The sequence below is a fragment of the Gymnogyps californianus genome, chromosome 2, assembly GCF_018139145.2.
Source record: "Gymnogyps californianus isolate 813 chromosome 2, ASM1813914v2, whole genome shotgun sequence".
In the NCBI taxonomy this organism is placed as follows: domain Eukaryota; kingdom Metazoa; phylum Chordata; class Aves; order Accipitriformes; family Cathartidae; genus Gymnogyps; species Gymnogyps californianus.
Genome location: NC_059472.1, coordinates 63,805,255 through 63,815,825, shown reverse-complemented (window position 1 = coordinate 63,815,825; position 10,571 = coordinate 63,805,255).

Sequence of the window (10,571 nt, the reverse complement as noted above, 5' to 3'; positions counted from 1 at the left end):
TAAGCAAAAGTATTTTCAGATATTAATCACACTGAAGCGATGGCAAGAGGTTATTCCCATCTTGATATCATTCAGGCAGCTTTGCTCAGCCAAATAACAACAGCATTCCCTTAAGGGTGATTAATGCTCTCTGTGCAGGGGAGGTTTTTATCTAGCCAATAACTCACAGTCATTCCCAAACAGACATCGGAGACTGGCTTTAAGAGTTCACAGGGTGAAGTTGATACTAACCATGCAGTACTTTGTTTATGCCACTTTTCATGCTGCCTCCTCCCAACTTTCTGTGAGGTCCAGGAATCAGCAGAGGCAGGGCACGAGTCACTGAGGTGGTGGTGTGCATGGTGTCCCTCAAGGCACGCGTCTGGAGTACCACAGAGTTAACTCAGCTTGACACTTCGCTGACTTCTGCATCTGGGCTGGCTGTCCCAGGAGCAGCAGGCTCTGAAGAAAGGCTTATGAGTATTTTTCCATTGCAGCCCTCCTGTTGTTGAAGTGTATTTGGGAGAAGGCCAAAGCAAGCAGAGAGGTTGTTCTCTTGACAAATATAAGTCTCTCTTAAATAGCTTAAAAATAAAGGAACTCACTTTTTATACGTATATGAATATGTATACATATGTATAAACTATATATATACACATACAATATTGTTGCATCTCATGGCAACAGATGTTACCATTGCAAGGTCTTTGTGATTGTGACCTCCTTAAGGAGGAGTGCGAGATATTTCATAGCATGTCTCTTCTATCAAAGTGCAACTGACTATATCAAGGGTAGAGCACATGCTCCGAGAGCCCTGAGCAGATGCTCATTAAACTGAGGCTCTGCACCGTTCACGTGCTATGCAAGTCATACCATCAACGGGCTGTTTTGTGAAAGATGCTATAGCGTCTCAACAGAGAGGCAGATAATTACAAAACTGGTGCCTTTGGTTAGAAAACTAATTAATATCTGGACATCTGTCCTGGTTTCAGCTGGGATACAGTTAATTTTCTTCTTAGTAGCTGGTACAGTGCTGGGTTTTGGATTTAGTGTGAGAATTATGTTGACAACACACTGATTTTTTAGTTGTTGCAAAGTAGCGCTTATCTTAAGCCAAGGACTTTTCAGTTTCCCATGCTCTGCCCGCAAGCAGGTGTGCAAGAAGCTGGGAGGGAGCAGAGCCGGGGCAGCTGACCTGACCTAGCCAAAGGGGTATTCCATACCATGGAATGTCATGCCCAGTATATAAACAGGGTGGAGATGGCCGGGAGCGGCGGATCGCTGCTTGGGCATCGGTCAGTGGGTGGTGAGCAATTGCATTGTGCATCACTTGTCTTTTCTGGGGTTCTATTTCTCCTTTTTTTTGTTATATTCCTTTTCATTACAATTAGTATTATTATTATATTATTATTATTAATCAGTAGTATATTTTATTTTACTTTAGTTATTAAACTGTTCTTATCTCAACCCATGAGTTTTACTTTTTTTCCCAATCCTCCTCCCCATCCCACTGGGAGGTGGGAGGGGTGAGTGGCTGCGTGGTGCTTAGTTGCTGGCTGGGGTCAAACCACGACAACATCTTATTAAACACCTGGATGTAGACGCTGAGCCTGCTAATAAGTCAAGTGGATCCGTGTCTGGTGGATCAGGCTCTTTGGCTGAGATGCTATAAACTTAATTACAACTTCTGTGGAAAATAGTTCCCTACTCATTCCACAAGGGTTTAGACTTAAAATACTTTTCCTGCAGACAAGTATTTTTGCTCTCTTTGTTACAGTCTTTTCAAGCAGAGAAGTTTCTCATATGTTCAAAGGCCTTTCAACAAAAGTGTAGCATGACATGGCTTAAAAGGCAATGATGGCTTTGCATTTTTTGTACTATAGGAACCTGAACATTTAGAACTAATGTTTTTATAGCTCTTAACTTCTAAGCAAATGACAGTTCTGAAGATCACTGGTTTGGATATAAGCCATTAATCCCACACTCTGAATGCCTAAATCCTTACATAAGTTATGAAATTTTGGTTGAAATATTTGAGATAATTCATGAAGATGCATAAAGTTTGTATGCCCTCACTCACTGCACTTCAGAGGGAATTAAGTTTTAGGGTGAACTAAAAAAGAGAAACAGGAGAAATCCCATAATAATAATAAATATTAAAAAATGCATTTAAGCCATTAGCTGTGAAAGATCAAATGCACAAACAGCTGTTAGAGGAACGGTTCCACCCTGTTCTCCTCTTCTCTTGCCTGGAAGCCAGTCTTTAAGGGGTACACAGCTTGACCAGGAAGAAAAATATCTTCTCCCCATTTGCAATAAACTATACACCCTTTCCTGCAAGCTGGGAAATGGGAAGGCTGGGGAGGAAATCACATCTCGGATACACATTGCCTGGACGCATGCTTGAGCCACAAGGTTCTTGTGCTCGAGATGAGCAACGCTATCACCGGTTTTGGTTTTCATCTGTTTTTAATGAGGGTTTCCTGCTCGCACCCCTGAATACAAGGTTGCAGTCACCTACCTTTGAGAGAAAGTGCTGGGCTCTCCCTGCCACGCTGAGCTGAATGTTAGGGCAGCCCTCAGTTTGCTCCCTTAGCTTGCAGGGTCGCCTGATAGCATGGATCTGTGTCCAATGCATTGCTACAGGCACTGCTCCCCACCACAGGGCTCCAGGCTCCCCTCCAAGGCTCACCCCAAACTGATCATCAAAACCCCTCCCCAGCAGCAGAGGGCTACTGGACAGCCTAACCAAACAGCTCCAGGCTTTCAAAATCTGACTCGCAACCACAAACCGCACCAGTCTGACACACTGATAGCTTTTGTTTTGCATTTATTTGCATGACCACATTATATTCTTTGGTTGTTTCCTACATGCTGGGACAGACATAGTCGATGGTACAGCCAGATATCCTTTATCTCAATCCATGACATGCAATTACATAGAAACTTCCCAAAATGAAACATTGAAAATGTAGAGGTAGCATTTTTTTTCACTTATCTGTCTATGTGGAAAAAACACAATACCTGTGGCTTACTACGCCTCTTTATCAGAATACAAACAAACTTTTTGTTTAGCAGGTTTTTGTATTTCTTATGTCACAGGTCAATATCTTAGATTACAGAAAAGCACATAGGAACCAAAAAACATATTCTGATGTCCCCTACTTTCCCATGGTGCCTTCCCTCATTAAGGCTGCAGAGATCAGAATAGTTTGTTTTCGTGTTGATACCTACGGGGAAACTGGCTGGGCAAGTAGATTCCCACAACAAAATCCTACCTGAGGAGCATACACAAGTTATGCAGGTAATTTAGCACAAGAAAATGGGGACCTAAGATAACGGCACAATGAAATGGACCCAGTTTTCCTGTCACATTTGGAGAAGTACAAATATATTTATGTCAGCCTTAGTTTCTCCACTTGCAATAAGTCTGCTTTCATCTACCTGATCATTCACTGTTGGGATAAAGGAAAAGTTATTATTAAAAGTATTGCTAGAGGCAGAACATACCTCCATTTCCAAAGCAGTATTTACATGAAGAACTCATATAGAAGAATCTAACTCTGGAACATGATGGACTTAAGGAGTCCAAACCATCCATTTAGTACCTTGCGACTGACTTCAGCTGAATACAAAGGTGTCAGAGATGTCATATTCTTCATTGGCGTGCAGCCTTCCCAGCCACATGTAAACACACCTTTTATCTACCTAGACTTGCTCTTTCTTAGCTGGGAAGAGATAAAATGCTCTGTGGAGATATTAGAAAGATAATGCAACTCACACAGCTGAGGCTTTACGTGAATCCTGCAAGCAAGGGGAAAAAAAAAAAAAGAGTGCTTTTTTTCCTCATAAACAGTCAGTTTTCAAAGAGGCACATTTCAAGCAAAAAAAAAAAAGTGTCAGCCTGAAGTAGTGTGACTGATTCCTTTTGAATTATCTCAGCATGGTGTCATCTTATCTGAAGATTTCATTCGTTCCTGTGACTAGTAATTGGGCCTTAAGCCGGCTAACAGGTTTAGTGGGATCAAGCTCTCAAATTCAGAGCACTCTGAAAACACATAGAGAGTTTTTGGTCTTTAAACTGAAAGATAAATGGATGTTATCCAGGTGACATGTGCCACTTTAAGCACTGAAATAAGGGGTTTAGAGAGTGGGTTTTTTGCTGTGTTCCTTTGCTAATAGTAAGATATAAGTCACTCTTTGTTCCTGCCAATCTTGAAAACTCTCTGAACATTGATAAATTTGTGAAAAATGAGTGACAGACCAAGCTTATAAGTTTATGCATCATTTGCCAATATACCTGTCTTACCTGAAGTAACCAATTCTCCCTAATCACAGATTACAAGAAAGAGGCTTTTACACCATTTTGCTGTTTGTTAGTTTTGAGTTGTAGAATAACTTAGTAGGTTTACAGGACTCAGGATGACACATTGATTTCTATCAACACAGATAAAATTATACTTGGAACAGATTAATTACAATCTGTATTTTTACATTATAATCTTATGCAAAGTGGGTGAAATAAAAGTGTACTGTTTTGCTCTGTTATAAAGCAAACAAGTTTCTGAGCATTTCACAGTTCGAAATGACCATATCCTCTACTTTCGATTTAGATCCAAACTTAAAGCAGGCTCTCAGATTCATACACCACTGTCATTTTATCACCCCAAATTCTTACATTCAGTAATTGAAAAAAGACTAATAAACAGTGTGCCAGAATGTTAATTATTTTTGATGGGCGCAGACTCTAGTCATTCAAATTCAAAAGCAAACAGGTGCATATATCTAAGTTTATGAACAGATGACCATGCACTTCTGGATATAGTAGCCTCACTTCTGTATTGACGTCTACGAACAGAAGTGGATGAAAAGATGGTTGTATTGCAGACTGTGTGCTATTGAAAAAAATAACATTTTCCTATTCCAGCTCCCTTTTTAATTTTAGTGCTAAGTCTAATTATTTTCAGAATCTTTCTTCTACATCCTTAAGGACTGCTGGTCTCTAAGTGGTGGGGATTGTGTCATTAAAACTTTCTTCCACGTAAATCAAATTATTGGAAGTAGCTAGAGAAGCATTTATCACTGAGGTGCTCTCAGCTCCCTCTAATGAGGTCAGAGAAGCTGAACTTGTTTTACATTTGGAACAGATAATGCTAATCAGCTGTTACTGAGCACAGCTTCAAGGTGACTGCTATGTCCCAGTAAATCTGTGTCATACTTGCACGTGGATAGATGTGGAACTACAATGCATTAAGAAAATGGAATGTATCATCTTAAATATTAATATTTTATGTTGATGACTCAATTACCTGTCATATCCTATAGGAACACTTTCACAGAGTGGGCAATGTAATACAGCATAGTTTTCTATTAATTTAATACTCAGTAAATCTGGTGCTCCCATTTTCCATGGAAAAAAATCCCTCAGATGTGTTTGCTACTTTTTAGTGTATTTCTATTTTAAACCAATCAATGCATGAACTTCTCTGCAGTTAAAGACAATGTTTTATTCTCCCATTTCTGAAATCCCTTCCTCAAAACTCCTATTAACTTTAAAAAATAAGGACTTCTGAACTGGTCTCAAGGTATTTAAATTCCATCTATGAGTGTCAGACAACTCCAAGTAAACCTTCCAAAAATTATATGCGGCTCTACAAACTTGCAAATCTACAAACAGCCAAATTCCATTAAACATCATTTCTGATCAGTGCAAAGGAACATTAGCAGACTAAAGCCTTGAAGCTAATAAACTCTGGCTGTCCATACTCTAGGAACATGTATTTATACATTCACTTACACCTTTCTCATGAAGCCTTTTACTTTATTTCTGAAACCCGCTCTCTACCTGTCTTTCTCCCCAGTCTCTCCACATCCAGGTTCTCTCTATTCACATCTTTTTATATTGAAATTCTGTTGCCAGACAACAGAATTGGTAACCAACGTGCACCTGAGCTCCTGATGCAGTCTTCCTCCTTCTTGATTTGTACTTCTGAATCCATCTAGTCAGAATTAAGACTGCCTTAAAATAATCACGAGCAGCACTGTGCCTCCTTGTACAAAAGTTTAGGATATGGCTGACAACACATTACAGGATATTTCTGAAATACAAAAAAGATTCAAAGCTGTGCAGAAATAAGTCTTTTGCTTTCTTTTTATTAATTCTCTCTGTTTGACAACCGATTCCTGAAAGTGATGACATGCAGCCTATACTGTATTTTGAATTTATATTGTATTCTTACAGCTTTGAACTTGAGTCCTCCAGCTAAGTGTTCAACACATACAATAGAAAAACCTAAAGAGATTCGCCTGGAACCATTTCTGAGTGTCTTTTGTCTGATGCCTTTAACTTCTGGCATTTCTGCAAATTAAAAAGAAGTATGTTCCAGTGGACTTGCAGAAATAGCTGCTCTTCTCCCGGAATATTTACAGGTTGCTATTCACTCAAAAAGTAAAGAGGTTAACAGAGAGGATTTTGGAAACAAAAAGCTACCTTCTCCGACTCCATTTAGTGTTATTATACTGTTGTGCCAACTTCCAAAAACTGAGAACTATTGTAGTGGCAACTACAGAGTAAAGTTGAAATTAAAGGTCATTACCTGCTAGCATTTTCCACATTAGCATTAGAAGATCTACAGTCTTAACACAAAAAGTAGAAGAGACTCCGTCCAGTCAACATGTAACTATCACATTATAAAGTGAAAGCCTGGTCATATTCCTGGGAAACTCCATGGGCCCCCCGTGCAGGATTCGCTCCCCTCATGTGAATGACTGGAAAAAATAGCAGGAGAAGGGGAGCAGAAAGAGCAGCAGTAGTAGAGAATATGGGAGGCAACAAAGGCCAGATATTCTGTACTGTGCGTGTACTATTAAAAAGTCCATCAAAAGAAACAGAATCTTTGCACTTAAAAGGTTTCTAATGATGCACCAGTACACAGCTGATAATGGAACAGAGAAAGATGTCAACCCATTACTAATACAGCAAGATAGTCTAAAACAACACCTTATCAAAAGCATATTTATAAGCAAACAAATACTATACAGCATTCTAGCTTGCAAAAGTCTTTTGCAGCTGTTCTACTACTTTAACACTTCAGTTAGTTTAGTTATATTGCTGCTTTCCAAGTGGCTGCAAGTCTAAGGAAGAGTTTAATATGTTTTCTTGAAATTAAGGAGCAGCATCTCCGAATTCTCCCTGCTAGCATTTAAAACAGTCCAATAGAAGACAGCATTTATTCTCAAGTCTCTAACCTTGACTCCACTATTCACGACATGGACATTAAATCCATTCAGTTCAGAAATGTGAAATTTAATTTCATCATATATCTTAGCAGCTATCTTGAAATTCAGGAACTGGCTACAATTTCACATGTAGTAACAGCTCAGATTTGCAATTCCATTTAGTTACTCTGTCCAGAAGAGCAAGAAAACAGTCCTCCAAAGATTCACCTTTACATCAAAACATTTAGCATTTTTATATATGTTCTTATTTTTATATATAGACAGTAACAGCAGCCTTCAAAGGATCCTTCCTTAAATGCTATTCATGCACATTGCTTATGAACACTTGAACTTTATTAAGGCTGGTCTTTCAGTACAGACCAGTGGATTGTGATTGACAACTGTAGGGCACACGTATTCACAAGCAACAGCTAACACAGAAGAAACTTCTGTATACGAAGATTTTCTTGAGTATCTAATTACTGAACATATTCCACTTTCAGATAATACTTGGCACTTTGTGCTGTGGGTCAACTATAGATTATAACTTCATAGTTACTCTTAAAGTTATCTTGGTGGAGTTAGCTTTTACTTTTTGTGAAGAGACCACACATCCTCTGAGGATGCAACAGGTCTCATGATTCAAATGCACTGCATACAGGACAGCGTCTTTTCCAAAGGAGAGCATAGCACAATAACGATGACAAAAGCAGCTGCTCAACTGTATTTGTTATCTCATTTTTCAGTCTAAAGGGCATAAATAAAAGAGGTCCATGGGCTGCCTCCATGATTGAGAAGGACATAAGCCAGCCCAGACAGGAGGAGAACACTGCATACCAATGTGTCAGCATCAGCTGGCATATTTCATTGGCATGCATTTTAAGCAGTCCTCAAGAAATCTCAGAATTGCTAAGGATATGCAAAATTAATAGAAAGATGAATATTTAAAAGTACTAGAAAAACATGTCTTAGCATTCACGGTTTGCCATGACCTAACATGATGATGCAGAGTGGTATGATCAAGCTAGCAAGGGACTAGAATCAAAATTATCCACTACTAAGCTTTCCTGTGTAGCCTAAGCAGATTCTCTGAAGAGTGATTTAAATGCCCTGCATAACTTCATTAATTATCAGGAAGGTGATTTATTCAGATTGACTCCTCAAAATGTAAAAGCATATTTAACACATAAATCTATTCTATTTTAATTGAATGAGTTCAGATAACACTGAAAAAAGTTTCTAATGTTTTTAAGCTAGTACTTTGACAGAATGAACAAACTCGCATACTTTATCTAGATTAGCTCTATGTTATCTCCACTCTTCACATTGCTTCAAGGTCAAGATCACAAAGCTGAAGTTCTTGAAGTTAAGACAGTCTATCATGTAACCTTATGGAAAAAATAAGTTATTTAGTTAGTGCATCCAAACTCATTATGCTAAACCAAAGTCTGTTTTGCAAGTTAAAAACAGCTTCAAATTAGGGAACATTGTGCTCAATAAACCTAAAATGGATTGCCACATAGTTGAAAATCAGGGCTGTGTTTTTAATGTGCATGCTATTGTTTCCCAGTACAGCAAAAATAAAGAAAAGTGATGTTTTAAAAGGCAATTAGGGCTTATTCATTTAGTGATAATAGCTTGTAATAACTCCAGCTGCTTTTTTAAGTGCATATTCCATATCAAGATGTACTGTCATGGATTTTGCTAAAACACAAGAAATCTAGTGAGCAACAAGGTATTACAAGCCAGAAGTCTGCATTCTCAATTTTGCAGTAGTTTCACCCTGTGGACAAGTGATTGTAAAATGCATGTTGCAGATCATAGAATGGTTTGGAAGAGACCTTAAAGATCATCTAGTTCCAACCCCTCTGCCATAGGCAGGGACACCTTCCACTAGACCAGGTTGCTCAAAGCCCCATCCAACCTGGCCTTGAACACTTCCAGGGATGGGGCATCCACAACTTCTCTGGGCAACCTGTTCCAGTGTCTCACCACCCTCACAGTAAAGAATTTCTTCCTAATATCCAATCTAGATCTGCCCTCTTTCAGTTTAAAACCATTATCCCTTGTCCTATCACTACACTCCCTCATAGAGACTCTGTCCTGGTTTCGGCTGGGACAGAGTTAACTCTTTTCTTAGTAGCTGGTACAGTGCTGGGTTTTGGAGTTAGTGTGAGAATTATGTTGATAACACTCCGATGTTTTAGTTGTTGCCAAGTAGCACTTATCTTAAGCCAAGGACTTTTCAGTTTCCCATGCTCTGCCAGCAAGCAGGTGTGCAAGAAGCTGGGAGGGAGCAGAGCCGGGGCAGCTGACCTGAACTAGCCAAAGGGGTATTCCATACCATAGAACGTCATGCTCAGTATATAAACTGCGGGGAGTTGGCCAGGAGGGGCAGATCACTGCTCAGGCATCAGTCAGCAGGTGGTGAGCAATTGCATTGTGCATCACTTGTCTTTTCTTGGGGTTTCTCTTTTTTTTGTTATATTCCTTTTCATTACAATTATTATTATATTATTCTTAGTTAGTAGTGTATTTTATTTTACTTTAGTTACTAAAGTGTTCTTATCTCAACCCACAAGTTTTACTTTTTTTTTTTCCCCCCCGATTCTCCTCCCCATCCCACTTGGAGGTGGGAGGGGGAAGTGGCTGCGTGGTGCTTAGTTGCTGGCTGGGGTCAAACCGCAACAGACTCCCTCCCCATCTTTCCTGTAGGCCCCCTTTAAGTACTGGAAGGCTGCTATAAGGTCTCCCTGCAGCCTTCTCTTCTCCAGGCTAAACAACCTCAACTCTCTCAGCCTTTCCTCATAGGGGAGGTGCTCCAGCCCCCTGATCATCTTCATGGCCCTCCTCTGGACCCACTTGAGCAGGTCGACATCTTTCTCACTCTGAGGACCCCAGAGCTGAACACAGTACTCCAGGTGGAGTCTCACAGGAGTGGAGTAGAGGGGGAGAATCACCTCCCTCAACCTGCTGGTCACGCTTCTTTTGATGCACCCCAGGATGTGATTGGCTTTCTGGGCTGCGAGCGCACATTGCTGGCTCACATTCAGTTTTTCATCCACTAATACCCCCAAGTCCTTCTCTGCAGGGCTGCTCTCACTCTATTCTCTGCCCAGCCTGTGTTTGTGCTTGGGATTGCCCCAACCCATGTGCAGGACCTTGCACTTGGCCTTGTTGAACTTCATGAGGTTTGCACGGGCCCACCTCTCAAGCCTGTCAAGGTCCCTCTGGATGGCATCCCTTTCCTCCAGTGTGTTGACCGCACCACACAGCTTGGTGTCATCAGCAAACTTGCTGAGGGTGCACTCCCCTCAGTGTTTTGTTTTTGTGGTGTACAGATATCCCTTTTTTTCCCACCTACCTATTTATGA